A 15,651-nucleotide genomic window follows, 5' to 3' on the forward strand; every position below is an offset into this window, starting at 1 on the left:
AGGTGCAGCATCCTGGATTTTTTAGTCTTGGCATGCAAACTTTCAGCTGTGGCATGTGGGATCTAATTCCCTGACCAGGGATTGAACCTGGCCCCTTGCATTGGGAGCGTGGGAGTGTGGCATCTTAGCCACTGGATCAACAGGGCAGTCCCATCACAGTTTAATTTTTAAGTTTTGAAATTTCTTATAGAATATTAAAATATAACAAAGGACAAAACATAATCAACATGTACTTGTGTATCTACCAGGCAGCTTAAGATGTAAAATACTGATGACATCAACATTCTCTCTTGTGTTCTCCCCAATATCTTAGCTCTCCTGAGATAAGTACTTTCTAGAACTTGGAATTTAACATCTCATGCCTTTCCATATATTTTCATATTTATGTAAGTATCCCTATGCAATATAAACAATTATTTTGACTGTTTTAAATTTTTATATAAACAGCATCACACTATATGTATACTTTTGCAACCTGCTGTTTTGATCAACATTGTATCATTGATAATGAAACATTAGTTCTAGTTTATTCCTTTCCACTACTGTATAGCACTCCATTATGTGATTATATCACACGCCTGTACCCATTCTTTTATTGATTATTAGGTTGTATTCCAAATTTTTTTGCTTTTATAAACAATGCCTCTATAAATATTCATATGTACGTTTCCCAACATGCATATCTAAGAGTTTTCCTAGGTTTTATAAAATTTGTGCAAATGAGTTACTACTGTGTACTGTATAATCTCCTCAGCACTCAGGATGGCCTGATGGGTACCACCTAGACATCTTCTGAAAGCAGTGAACTCATAGTACCCTACAAATATAATAAGTTTCTATTTATGTCATGAAGTTTAAAGGAATCATTTGCTTTAGAGATATATTTAATAGAATAACTGGTTTTAGAACGTGTCTTCAGCTTTACTTATTTTGCTAAAATTCTCTTGAAAGGGTTATATTACTCCATGTAGCCTACTCTGTTACTTTCAAAAGGAAGAAAATGAGGCAAATTTCACCCTTCAAGAGGCAGAAATGGTTTCAAGAACTGTTCAGATGCAAAGACATTTTACTAGGCTACTGTAGGAATTTTTCAACCAGGTGAGCAAAAGTTTCAGGACTTGCTCTCACAGAGTAGTATTCTTTCTAGGGCTGCTCTTCTCGTCACAGGCTGATGAGGCTAACTGGATCTGCGGGTTGCTACCTCTCTCTTGCGCTCATTTCTTTCCGAAGGAGACAAGTTTGCATTGATTCTGGAAATTATGCTGTCCTATCCTAAGCAAAAGAAATTCACCGCTTGGTCCCGTATGATGAACTGGGAACCTACAAGTGTATAGGCCAAAGCCAAAGAATGAAAAAGTGCATTCACTGTCATTGTTCCCAGCCACACACTTCCCTCTGGAATATGTGAGGAAGGGTACCTGGCAAGGAAATGGTTCCAATTGTCTTGTATTTCATTGTTTAATGAACGCTTCCTTTCTTTAAACTTCTCTTTCTCTGTTCCATGGAACAAAGTCTCAGACTTGCTGGACTTTGTTGTTAATCTCCATTTTTTTTTTTTAAATGAGGAAACTGGCCAGAAGAGCTGAGTATATCGCCTAAGAAAACATAGGAGCCAATTGTATGCAAGTTCTCTAACCATTAAGCATCTGCTGTGCCCACTGGAGAACACTTAGGATAGGAAGTGAGGTCATCTCTCATAGCTGCTATCTTCTTACTCCTGTGCCTCTTCATCCTCACTCACCTATCCCCACACCCCTTTTCCCACCCTCCTTCACTTCTCCATGATTTTATAACAGACCTTACATTAGAAGCCACCATCTTCAAAGCATCCATGCACTTCACTTTACGGTCAGGAAAGAAAGGATCTAGCCCAATTTCTTTGCTACCAGAGAAACCGATTTCTCTGCTACCCCTTCCCATATGTCAGGAGGACACTGGATGTCCAAAATTCACCAAAAAGTTAATAAAGGAGCTGAAAATTTTTTTTAATTCAGAACATTTTTTGCCTACCATAATGGGCTCAAAAACAACTATAAATTTGAAACGTGAGAATAAGAAATGTGGAACTAAGCCCTGTTCATGAATGAAAATTCCTCTAATAAGCCCAAATTTATATTCTTGTTGTTCAGTCACTCAGTAGTGTCGACTCTTTACAACTCCATGGACTGCAACACACTAGGTTTCCCTGGCCTTCACAATCTCTCAGAGCTGGCTCAAACTCACATCCATTGAGTCAGTGATGCCATCCAATCATCTCATCCACTGTGGCCCCCTTCTTCTCCTGCCTCTATCGTTCCCAGCATCAGGCACTTTTCCAATGAGTTGGCTCTTCACATCAGGTGACCAAAGTATTGGAGCTTCAGCTTCAGCATCAGTCCTTCCAATGAATTATTCAGGGCTGATTTCCTTTAGGATTGACTGGTTTGATCTCCTTGCAGTCCAAGGGACTCTCAAGAGTCTTCTTCAACACCACAGTTCAAAAGCATCAGTTCTTTGGTGCTCAGCCTTCTTCATGGTCCAACTCTCACATCCGTACACGACTACTGGAAAAACCATAGCTTTGACTAGACAGACCTTTGTTGACAAAGTAATGTCTCTGTTTTTTAATATGCTGCCTAGGTTTGTCACAGCTTTTCTTCCAAGGAGGAAGTGTCTTAATTTCATGGCTGCCGTCACCATCTGCAGGGGTTGGGGAGCCCAAGAAAATAAAGTCTGTCACTGTTTCTAATGTTTCCCCATCCATTTGCCATGAAGTGATGGGACCAGATGCCATGATCTTAGATTTTTGAAAGCTGAGTTGTAAGCCAGCTTTTCACTCTCCTCTTTCATTTTCATCAAGAAGCTCTTTAGTTCCTCTTTGCTTTCTGCCATAAGGGTGGTGTCATCTGCATATCTGAGGTTATTGCTATTTCTCCCAGCAATCTTGATTCCGGGTTGTGATTCTTCCAGGCTGGCATTTCACATGATGTACCCTGCATAGAAGTTAAATAAACAGGGCAACAATATATAGCCTTGGTGCACTCCTTTCCCAATTTTGAACTAGTCCATTGTTCCATATCAGTTCTAACTGTTGCATCTTGACGGGCATACAGTTTTCTCGGGAGGCTGGTAATATGGTCTAGTATTCCCATCTCTTGAAGAATTTTTCACAGTTTGTTGTGATCCACAAAGTCAAAGGCTTTAGTGCAGTCAATGAAGCACATGTTTTTCTGGAATTCCCTTGCTTTTTCTACAATCCAGCAAACGTTGGCAATTTAATCATTGGTTCCTCTGCCTTTTCTAAATCCAGCATGAATATCTGGAAGTTCTCATTTCATGTACTGTTGAAGTCTAGTTTGAAGGATTTTAAGCATGACCTTGCTAGCATGTGAGATGAGTGCAATTGTGAGGTAGTGTGAATGTTCTTTGGCATTGCCTTTCATTGGGATTGGAATGAAAACTGACCTTTTCCAGTCCTATGGTTACTGCTGAGTTTTCCAAATTTGTTGGCATATTGAGTGCAGCACTTTCACAGCATCATCTTTAAGGATTTTAAACAGCGCAACTGAAATTCCATCACTTCCACTAGCTTTGTTCATAGTAATACTTCCTAAGGCCCATTTGATTTCACACTCTAGGATGTCTGGCTCTAGGTGAGGGATTACACCATCATGGTTATCCGGGTCATTAAAGTCTTTTTTCCATAGTTCTTCTGTGTATTCTTGCCACCTCTTCTCAATATCTTCTGCTTCTGTTAGGTTTATGCTATTTATTTATTGTCCTTTATTGTGTCTATTTTTGCATGAAATGTTCCCTTGGCATGTCTAATTTTCTTGAGGAGACCGCTAGTCTTTCCCATTCTATTGTTTTCCTCTATTTCTTAGAATTGTTCACTTAAGAAGGCTTTCTTATCTCTCCTTACTATTGTATGGAACTCTGCATTCAGATGGGTATATGTTTCCTTTTCTCCTTTCCCTTTCTCTTCTCTTCTGTTTCAGCTATTTGTAAGGCCTCCTCAGACAACCATTTTGCCTTTTTGCATTTCTTTTTCTTGGGGATGGTCTTGATCACTGCCTCCTGTACAGTGTTACAAACCTCTGTTCATAGTTCTTCAGGCACTCTGTGTATAAGATCTAATCCCTTGAACCTATGTGTCACTACCCCTGTATAATCATAAGGGATTTGATTTAGGTCATGCCTGAATGGCCTAGTGATTTTCCCTAGTTTCTTCAAGTCTGATGTTTGCAATAAGGAGGACATTCAAGTGTTAGTCACTCGGTTGTGTCTGATTCTCATTCAACCCCATGGACTGTAGGCAGGCTCCACTGTCCATGGGATTTCTCAGGCAAGAATACTGTAGTGGGTTGCCATTCCCTTCTCAAGGGGATCTTCTGGACCCAGGAATTTTATTCCGGTCTCCTGCATTGCAGGCAGATTCTTTACCATCTAAGCCAACCAGGTGAGATCCATTTACATTCTAAAATAGCACACTTAAGAAAGTTATCCTCCCACTATAAAGTATACCTATCTTCTAAAAAATAAAAAGAGAGTCATAAATTGAGTATAGAGATTAAAGTTACAACAGTGCACTTCTCTTGGCTCCAAATCATAATGACCTCATCCATAATGGAAGAGGAAGAGAGCAAGAACAAAAGTGAGAAAGAGAGACAGAAAGAGGAGCTGAAGGGGTTGGAGGCCGCACAAGGGAGAAAGAAGAGGAAACGACTCAGACATGTACAGAGAGATACCTAAGGCCACAAAACAACTTTTGTTACTTATGGCTTCATATGTAAGCATTTGAACTTCACAAATTCCTAGTCCATATGAATTCTGAGTTAAACACAGGGACTCTCTCTATACCATAATAAAGCCTGTCCTCTTTAAGGGAAGTTGCCAGAAGTAACGTGCATCTAACCATGGGACATATCCTGTCACTATTTTTCAAACGGAACCTCTACTGAAGTGAACTTCAATGACAGGATATGATCCAGCTCCAAGACATGTTTCCCAAGGCAGCTTCATGCTGTGAGAGCTGGGCCACACAGCATGAAGCAGAATAAATAAGTCATGGTCATCAGGGGTAGGGGTGGTGAACCTGGTAGAAATGAAACTAACCACATTACTCATTCTGACCACATTACTCATTGGATATATTGTACAAATTTAACAATTTAAGGAATAAAGGAAGAAAAGATTACAAGCCATTTTATTTCCTCCTTTCTTTCCTCTAGAAAACCTGAAGTATGTATTTTAATATCCCGTCCATTAGAAAACTCATACTTATGCATATGCTTTCCAATGAAACTATAATTTCTCTTATTCATTTATTCAGTCAGTAAACTCTTTAGTCAAGAACTTACTAAAGTTTCTTGGGTGCCTAATATGTGTACTATTTGCTTGTGTGTGTATTAGTTGTTCAGTGGCATCTGACTCTTTGCAACCGCATGGACTACAGGCCACCAGGCTCCTATGTCCATGGAATTCTCCAGGTGAGAATACTAGAGTGGGTAGCCATTCCCTTCTCTGGGGGATCTTCTGGACCCAGGAATCAAACCCACGTTTCCTGCATTACAGGCAGATTCTTTACCTTCTGAGCCACCAGGGAAGCCCCCCAATATGTGTTATACACAAAGAATTTAGAACTTTAAAGGCCCATGTATTTCATGGTCCCAGGCGGCCTTCTCTAAAGACACTCTTGCTGTGTGCCTTGAAAAAAATACCCACATGCCTCTATCCTAGCACCCACCATGCTGCTTGTGGTTCTTCTTCCAAGACTCTAAGCTCCCGGAGAACAGGGACATTATAGAAACACAATGTTATGTCTCAGATCCATGCTGCTAGGTTGCTCATTATCAGCTAAAGGCAGGATTTAGAATTAAAGCTTAAAGACTTCTATGGAGCCATCTTCTTGGGGAGATTTTTAAAACTATCATACCTGCCATCTGTAAATACCTGGGATAGAATAATAACTTGAGCACTTCTATAAAAAATCTTATTACAAATCTGAAAAGAATAAATCCTCACATTTAGCACATAGAATATCCAGTGTACATTAGTATTTTAAATTAGACTGGAAGGAAGCTAAAAAATAAATGATAGATTTTCTTTACATTGTAGCAGCCTAGATGACCTGTTATATTCTTTCCATATCTACATTTTTATGATTCAGAAATTTAGCCATCCAATTATAATAAGCATAAGTAGCTAGCAGTTTTGAGGAACCAACATTCTGATGTAATAAAGGCATATTCAAAGTAGCCAAGCAAGCCAAATTTCAAAGAATAGAAAGGGGCGTGTGTGTGTGTGTGTGTGTGTGTGTGTGTGTGTGTATAGATAGATAGATAATTACCCTAAATGGAAGACAAATAAGGAAAGGTAATTTTTTTCCCCCCACTGGATTATGTCTCACTTACAGGAGATGCTCAGTAATGTTTACTAAATTAATGAAAAAACATGCAATTAACTGTTGAGATGCCGTAATGTTAAAAAGCAAGGTAGACAAAGACTGTAGATAAGAAACCCTTTGAAGTGAACTCAAGGAATGTTACAGTAAAAGGAATATGAGCTCAGTTAGATAAAACTGGGGCCTGGATTTAAATCTGAAACATGAAACAATAGAAAAATGGGTGCAAGCAAGTGAGAAACAATGGGTTTTGTTATGTTTGGTTTTGTTTTGTAAAGGGCTGGTAGAGATTGCACCCCAGATAGAGCTTTCAGGAAAGGAGGACTCCTCTGAACATAGTGGAAAAAACTTTAGATTTTCTCTCAGTATTATGAAGTTGAATAAGTTAGTCTCTCAAAACTTTCCTTCTTCTTTTTAATGGGTGTAATACCACCTATATGGGTTTAAGGATTAATTGATGTAACCTATATAAAAGTATCTGCAACCTTAGACACTCAATGAATCTTCTTTCCTTCTTTCTTCTGGCTCACCCAGACTTCTGGAAACCTCCTGACCAGAGCTGTATAACAGAACTTTTTGTGATGATAGAAATGTTCTGTATAACCAACACCCAATATAGTAGCCTTCAGCCACATGTAGCAGTTAAACACTTGAAATATGGCTACTGTGAATGTAAATTTTAATGTTAGGTAATTGTGATTTAAATTAAAATAGCCATGTGTGACTAGAGGCTACCACACTGAAGTGTAGCCACAGACAAGCATTGTGCAACAGAAGCTACTAATAATGTAAATGTTTAAAAGTGGCTATTGAGCACTTGAAATGTGGCTAGTAGGGTAAATGAGGAACTGAATTTTTTTACTTTATTTCATTGAAATTCATTTTAATTTAAATAGCCCCATGCAGCTGGTGGTTATGAATACTAAAAAGCACAACTCTAGACCAAAGCTTCTCAAATCTTGAACTGTTAGTCACTTAGTCATGTCTGACTCTATGCAATCTCATGGACTGTAGCCTGCCAAGCTCCTCTATCCATGGGGATTCTTCAGGCAAGAATACTGGAGTTGGGTGGCCATTTCCTTCTCCAGGGGATGTTCCCGGCACGTGGATCAAACCCTGGCCTCCCACATTGCAGACAGACTCTTTACTGTCTGAGCCACAGGGGAAGCCTGGTACGAATCACCTGAGAATCTTGTTAAATTATATGCTCTGATTTAGTAGATTTGGAGAGACGTCTGAGATTCTGCATTTCAAACACTCTCAGAGGATGCCTATGATGCTTGGCCCTGGACCACATTTTGAGTTGTAAGCCTCTACAGTTGTTGTTCAGTTGCTCATTCGTATCTGACTCTTTGCTACCCCACAGATTGCAGCACTCAGGCTTCCCTGTCCATCACCAAATCCTGGAGCTTGCTCAAACTCATGTCCATTGAGTTGGTGAAGGCATCCAACCATCTCATCCTTTGTCATCCCCTTCTCCTCCTGCTTTCTATTTTTTCCAGCATCAGGGTCTTTTTCAATGAGTCAGCTCTTTGCATCTGGAGCTTCAGCTTCAGCATCAGTCCTTCCAATGAATGTTCAGGATTGATTTCCCTTAGGATTGACTGGATTGATTTCCTTGCAGTCCCAGGGACTCTCAAGAGTCTTCTCCAACACCACAGTTCAAAAGCATCAGTTCTTCGGCACTCAGCCTTCTTTACGGTCAAACTCTCACATCCATACCTGACTGCTGCTAAAGCCATGGCTTTGACTAGACAGACCTTTGTTGGCAAAGTAATGTCTCTGTTTTTTAATATGCTGTCTAGGTTTGTCATAGCTTTTCTTCTAAGGAGCAAGTGACTTTTAATTTCATGGCTGCAGTCACCGTCTGCAGTGATTTTGAAGCCCAAGAAAATTAAGTCTTTCATTGTTCCATTGTTTCCCCATCTATTTGCCATGAAGTGATGGGACTGGATGCCTAGATCTTAGGTTTTTGAATGTAGAGTTTTAAGACAGCTTTTTATTCTCCTTTTTCACCTTCATCAAGAAGCTCTTTAGTTCCTCTTTGCTTTCTGCCATAAGGGTGGTGTCATCTGCATATCTGATGTTAGTGCTACTTCTTCTGGCAGTCTTGATTCCAGCTTGTGATTCATCCAGCCTGGCATTCTGCATGATGTATGCTGCATATGAAAGGTCATTGCTGAACCACAGGAGAAGACTTCATTCCGGGACCAGAGAGGAAGCTTGATCACACAGAGCTTTTGTGTAAAAAAGTTTTATTAAAGTATAAAAAAGACAGAGAAAACTTCTGACATAGACATCAGAAGGGGGCAGAAAGAGTGCCCCCTAATTAGTGTTAGCAATGGAGTTATATACTTTTTACTTATTACAAAGAGTCAAAAGAACGTCTGGAGGTTATAAAGACCTTACTAGACCCACTCCCATAATTTACATTTTAAGATTACAGGATTAGCCAGAAGGTTTTTTCCAGAAACTGTCCTCAAGCAGGATACATTATTGTTATATAATCCTAAGAAATGTAGAGGGGAAAAAGTTTGTCCTTTCCTCCTCCTTGAGAACCCCAGACCCCTCTCTCCTTGGGGACCACCAGATTTCTTATTAACCTGCCTAGGAATTGACTCTCTCACATATAAGTTAAATAAGCAGGGTGACAATATACAGTCTTGACGTACTCCTTTCCCAGTTTGAACCAGTCCGCTGTTCCAGTCCAAGGCTCTACATAGTCCTTCCAATTCTGAGCTCTCTCAACTCTGAATCCACGGAACTGGTGGCAGCAATGCATGAGCTATTTAGGAGCTGTTTTTGACACTTCAAAAAGCTTAACAGCATTTCGGACACTTTCTGGCAAGAATGCAAAAATGATACATTATTTATGGTGTGGAGAGGTACAATTTCTAGCAATTTTATTTCTAGGAAAATACCCCAAAGTTAATCTGGGAAAAATACAAAATATATACAGGCTATTCACTGCAGCATTATTTATAAAGTCTAAAGAGAAAATTGTATATGTCTCACAATAGTGTTTCAGGAAAGAAAGTGGGTCTGAGAGGATGGTCACATCCTAGATCTCAAGTGAGTATCCGGAATGGCTGCCAAGCGTGGGTTCTTGGCTTCGCATAGGAAAGAATTCAAACACTAACCACGGTAAAGTGAAAGAAGGTTTACTCAGGGCAAAACATCCCACAGACAGAGTATGGGCCACCTCAGAAGATGAGAAGCACCAGGGTACAGGGTTGTTGGTTTTTATAGGGGTGGGTAATCTCATAGGCTAATCAGTGGGAAGATTATTCCAACTATTTTGGGGAAGGGATGAGGATTTCCAGGAATTGGGCCACTGCCCACTTTTCAGTCTTTTACGGTCCAGTCTCAGAACGGTCATGTCATTTAGCTGATCTACTACAATGAGTGTATACTGAGTCTTCAGGTCTAGTGGAAGTCAATCATCTGCCAGCTTAGACCTAGTTGGTTCTAACCAGTTTATGACCTGTCCTCAATGGCTATCATTCTTTTAAAGGTTATGTCCCACTGCCTTCCTACCTCAGGGAACTAGATTAATAAATACAAAAGAGTACTACGTAGCTATAAAAAGCAAAGCAAATATCTCTGTACACTCTATAAAATGACTGCCAAGATATACTAAAAAATAAGTGTGGAGGAAAATGGGTATGGAATGCAAACATTTACCTATATTTGTTAATATTTTTAAGTGAAAACAGGTAACTGCTTTTAAAGCTACCTATAAGTCAGAAGAGAGAAAAAGTAAGAGATATATTATGTCTGAATATGCCTTGGTTTATAGATTTGTCTTAGGAACCATTTCACATAACTATAAAACAAAATTTTAATTTTAAAATAAGCTACATATAAAATTAAAAACAAAATGTTAAATGAACTTAAAAGAAGGTCTTAAGTTGGTGACAAAACCCAATAGGAATTATTTCAAATGACTTTAAAACATACTAATTTGTGACAACTCAGAATGGTGGGTTGGAGTGCAAGGTAGGAGGGAGTTTCAAGAGGGAGGGGACAAATGTATACCTATGGTTGATTCATGCTGATGTATGACAGAAACCAACACAATGTTGTAAAGCAATTATCCTTCAATTAGAAATAAACTTTTAAAAGATACACTAATTTGATAGTAAATTCTTAATAGAATACACTATAGGAACAATAAGAACTGCAAAATGCCTTAAACACCTTGAGAGGTGGTGTAAATATTATTTTGAAACTGTATGCATATTGTGGAATAAAACAAGTAAGAAAATATATTAATGTATTGATTTCTGGTGCAGGAAAACGACTGGAACCCCAGTCACACCAAATGGCAAGAAACTTTAGTGAAATCATGACAAAAAGACTATCTAGGCATCAGTAAGAGCAACTACACTGGATTGAAATACCTCTAGTATGTCTGAATCCTTGAAGCAGGGCTTTCCTTATGGTGCAGTGGTAAAGAATCTGCCTGCCAATGCAGGGACACAGGTTAGATCCATGGTCTGGGAAAATTCCACATGCCACAGGGCAACTAAGCCTGTGCACCACAACTACTGGGCCCGTGAGCTTCAACTACTGAAGCCTGCACAGGTAGAGCCTGTGCTCTGCAACAAGAGACTTCACTGCAATGAGAAGCCTGTGCACCGCAACCAAGAGTAGGCCCGGCTCTCGCAAATAGAGAAAGCCTGAGGGTGCAGCAGCAAAGACACAGCACAACCAAAAATAAATAAATAAAATTATTGTTATTAAGAAAAAAAACAAAAATCATTCCTGGTTCTCTTTCTCTGGGAAACCCCCAACCTATCTGCCTACAATTGACCATCTTCAGTGGATGCTAGGGAACCAATCTGGGCTTCCCAGGTGGCTCAGTGGCTAAAGAATCCACCTGCAATGCAGGAAACTCAGGTTCAGTCCCTGGGTTGGGAAGATCCCCTGAAGAAGGGCATTGCAACCCACTCTGGTATTCTTGCCTGGAGAATTCCATGGACAGAGGAGCCTGACAGGCTAGTCCATAGAGTCATAAAGAGCTGGACACAACTGAAGCGACTTAGTACACACACATGCAGGGAACCGATTCATTATTTTGAAAACTGGTAAATAGAGGGAAAGAAGCAAACATTTATCCTGCCCTTCCTATACAAATTATACCTCAGGGTAATGAGTTGATGACAGGAAGTTCATCTTTGTAGAAATACATATATAATAAATAAACATGGAATGACAGAAAGAGAATATAATTTTACAACTCCTAATAAAATAATGAATCTAGGCAATAAAACTTCATAGCTCCTAACATTACAGAAAAAAAAAGACATGGAAACATTAGGCACTTTCTGAAGACAGTACAAAATATCTACAAAATTGTCTTGCCAAAACTGTAGAACCACAAAGTTTTTAATAGGGGTCCATGGATCAGGCCCATGAAAATATTCTGGGAAATACATGAACTTAGATGGCTAAAAAATACATCCTGATCTTCAGTAACATTAAACTGTACTTTATGGAGCCGATTATACAGAGTGAAGTAAGCCAGAAAGAAAAACACCAATACAGCATACTAACACATATATATGGAATTTAGAAAGATGGCAATGATGACCCTGTATGCAGGACAGCAAAAAAGACACAGATGTGTATAGCGGACTTTTGGACTCAGAGAGAGAGGGAGAGGGTGAGATGATCTGGGAGAATGGCATTGAAACATGTATAATATCATGCAAGAATCGAATTGCCAGTCTATGTCCGATGCAGGATACGGCACGCTTGGGGCTGGTACACGGGGATGACCCAGAGAGATGTTGTGGGGAGGGGGCTGGGAGGGGGGTTCATGTTTGGGAACGCATGTACACCCGTGGTGGATTCATGTCAATGTATGGCAAAACCAATACAGAATTGTAAAGTAAAATAAAAAAATAAATAAATAAATAAAAATTAAAAAAAAAAACTGTACTTTAAATTTCCTTCAATTGCAAACATAGGTAACAAATTATAGAGGTATTACTATTAGCGGTGCCTGTAACCTTGCTGCCAAAGATTTTACAGATATTTTCATACCATATGACAACTGTGGGCTGGAATTTCAAAACATCATTACTACTCCAAAATGATGGTAGTTAAAGACCCACTGTGAGATCTTTAACATTTTTTTTAAAAAAGAAAGCACATATATTAACATCATATTGTGTTTTTAATAATTTAATACCTAAATAGAATCGGTTTCCTCTATAATCCTATGTATTTTATTTTTTGCATTTAAAAACATTATTCTGAGAAGGAAATACTGTAAACCCACCAGATACAGTCAGCAAAAAACCCAGAGCATGGAAAACTCTCTAGCACATATGAACTGTTTCTTTAAAAATAAACTGCAAGAGACCAGACATGCTTGGGTTGCCTGACTGGCCTTTCTTATAAGTTTTCAGAAAACAGAAGCGCAATAGTCGGAGTCCAAGCAGTCTTGTGATGGTCTCCAGGTACCCTGTGAGAGGAAAGGGGAGGGCGCCCCTGGAATCATCTTCCTCTTCGATGCCGCTCCCCTTCCCTTCTCCCTTATCCTCTGTCTCAGACATTTCTAACTCTTCCCCTCCCCCGTGTCTTACATCATTTCCCAGGAGATAAAGTGTATCCTTCCCCGGTTTGCCAGCTGGTCGGGTTCTCAGTGTGAACCTTTCCAACAGGACCTGGTAGCTAAGACAGTACTTGAAAGTCTGGAGCGGCTCAGTGTGTCTGGAGCAAACCCACTACCTTGTATCTTTGAGTGCCAGCTGCATCTTCAGGATAAACGGTTCTGAGGTTGGGCTGAGCAACAGCACAATGAATTTGTCAGGCAGCTGGAGGACAGTAAGCCAGGCTTTGTGGCAAAATTTTACCAAGCTGTGGCTGCTACAGCTGCTGAAGGATGCTAGGCATTAAAAATCAAAGAAGATAACCAGAGCGAATAGAGTCAAGGCCACAACTTTACCATGAGAACTTCAAACATGTCACTTAAAGATCTGGAGATGGTGTCCCGATCAGCTGACAGAACTCGATGACCAGTACAGGCCTGGTGATTTCAACAGCCTGTCAGCTGGACTCCTAGTGTAAATGTTTTCCATTTAAGCAAATCCAGATCAGCCGTCTGCCTCCTAACTTACTTCTTTCCAAGAGAAGTCAAACCCTCAAGAATTTAAAGATTTCTTTGGCAACTATAATCAAAAGGAATCTACACATTATAACTCAAGCTTATTGTTAGCCTACAGGGTATCAAACACAGCTCTTGAACTCCAGAAATGGAAGAATGGCCAAAAAAAGGTCATGTTTTTATAATTTAGCTGGGTTCAGATACCTGGTTTTACCACCACTACCAAATTCTAGCATAATTATCTGACATCCCAACTACTAGCTTTTCTAGTTATGATTTAGTGAAAGTATGAAAAAAATCAGATTAGTTACTCCTTTCTCCACACTGACACTTGTCTGGGTCTAAGTAACAATGACTTTTCTTCTAAAGTATATGTGACATCCTTGAGGCTGGCAGCAGATAGTCTTATTCTATAAGTTTGCTCTACAACAATAAACAATATGAAAACAAGTGACACTCTTTACAAGTTGACGGGCTTATTTTTTATATCAAAATAAAGAATGAATTTTGAGAACCAAAAAAATAAATAAACTGCAAGAATAAAAGAGCCAAAAAAAAGAAAAAGACAATAGAAAAGAGCCAAGAGGAAGAGGAAACATATAGAAGAAAGAGATGTAGATATAACAATCTTTAAAAATGAATGGTACTTATGTGAATCTTTATATAAAGAAACTATTTTAAAAATTAAGTTATAATTGGGGAAACTTGAACATAGACCAGCTATATGATAGTAAGGAATTATTGTTAATTTTTAGGTAGAATAATAGTACTATGACTGTGTTTCCTAAGTCCTTATCTTACATGTTGAGATTAATACTGAAATGTTTATGCATGAAATTATATGATGCTTGAGATTTACTTTAGGATAATCCAGGAGGGATGAAGTGGAGAAGTATGAAAGAAATGAGCTGATAATTATCAGTTGATCTGTATATCACAGCAGGTAATAGTCTCTACTTTTATTTAAACATTCCCATAAATTTAAGCCTAACAGAAACCTCACATTTACCCACAATAAGACTATTCAGACAAACCCAAATATCATATTTACTTACTTTCAGTTATAATTATACCAACCAAATATGGGAATACTCATTGTCTGTTACTAATCAGAAGCTTTAGTGTCTGATTAGTTAAAAGAAAGAGAAAAAAAAATAAATTCATTATTATTTAACAAATACAATTTTTTAAAGTTTCAAAATATAAAATTCTGGGGAGAGAAGTAATGAAAACAGGTTTATAAAATCTATAAAACCTAGATTGCTGATCTAATAAAATGTTTCATATAGTATTCTATTTAGTATGTATTTGCCTTGCCAGATAGGTTGTAGTATGAAGTCAAGTGGGCCTTAGGAAGCATCACTACAAACAAAGCTAGTGGAAGTGATGGAAATCCAGCTGAGGCACTTCAAATCCTAAAAAATGATGCTGTTAAAGTGCTGCACTCAATATGACAGCAAATCTGGAAAACTCAGCAGTGGTCACAGGACTGGGAAAGGTCAGTTTTCATTCCAATCCCTAAGAAAGGCAACACCAAAGAATGTTCAAACTACCACACATTTGCACTCATTTCACACGCTAGCCAAGTAATACTCAAAATTCTCCAAGCTAGACTTCAACAGTACCTGAATTGAGAACATCCAGATGTTCAAGCTGGATTTAGAAAAGGCAGAGGAACCAGAGATCAAATTGCCAACATCCACTGGGTCATAGAAAAAGCAAGAGAATTTCAGAAAAACATCTACTTTGGCTTTATTGACTACACTAAAGCCTTTGACTGTGTGGATCACAAGAAATTGTAGAAAATTCTTCAAGAGACAGGCATAACGCACCACCTTACCTGCCTCCTGAGAAATCTGTATGCAGATCAAGAAGAAACAGAACTGGACATGTAACAAAGGATTGGTTCCAAATTGGGAAAGGAGTACATCAAGGTTGTATATTGTCACCCTGTTTATTTTACTTATATGCAGAGTACATCATGCAAAATGCCGGGCTGGATGAAGCACAAGCTGTGTCAAGATTGCCGGGAGAAATATCAATAACCTCAGATATGCAGATGACACAACCCTTATGGCAGAAAGTGAAGAACTAAAGAGCCTCTTCATGAAAGTAAAAGAGGAGAGTGAAAAGCTGGCATGAAAGTAAAAGA

General features: G+C 38.9%; 1 protein-coding gene and 1 pseudogene across 1 annotated transcript in view; one reads left to right on the forward strand and one right to left on the reverse strand.

Annotated features, from left to right (window-relative positions):
- SLC35F2 (solute carrier family 35 member F2) overlaps window positions 1-15,651 on the reverse strand; it is a 63,891-nt gene that overhangs the window by 24,507 nt on the left and 23,733 nt on the right. The window lies entirely within an intron of this gene.
- On the forward strand, window positions 12,738-13,284 carry LOC120876049 (annotated as a pseudogene).

This window comes from Oryx dammah, unplaced genomic scaffold, assembly GCF_014754425.2.
Source record: "Oryx dammah isolate SB20612 unplaced genomic scaffold, SCBI_Odam_1.1 HiC_scaffold_17, whole genome shotgun sequence".
Classification (NCBI taxonomy): domain Eukaryota; kingdom Metazoa; phylum Chordata; class Mammalia; order Artiodactyla; family Bovidae; genus Oryx; species Oryx dammah.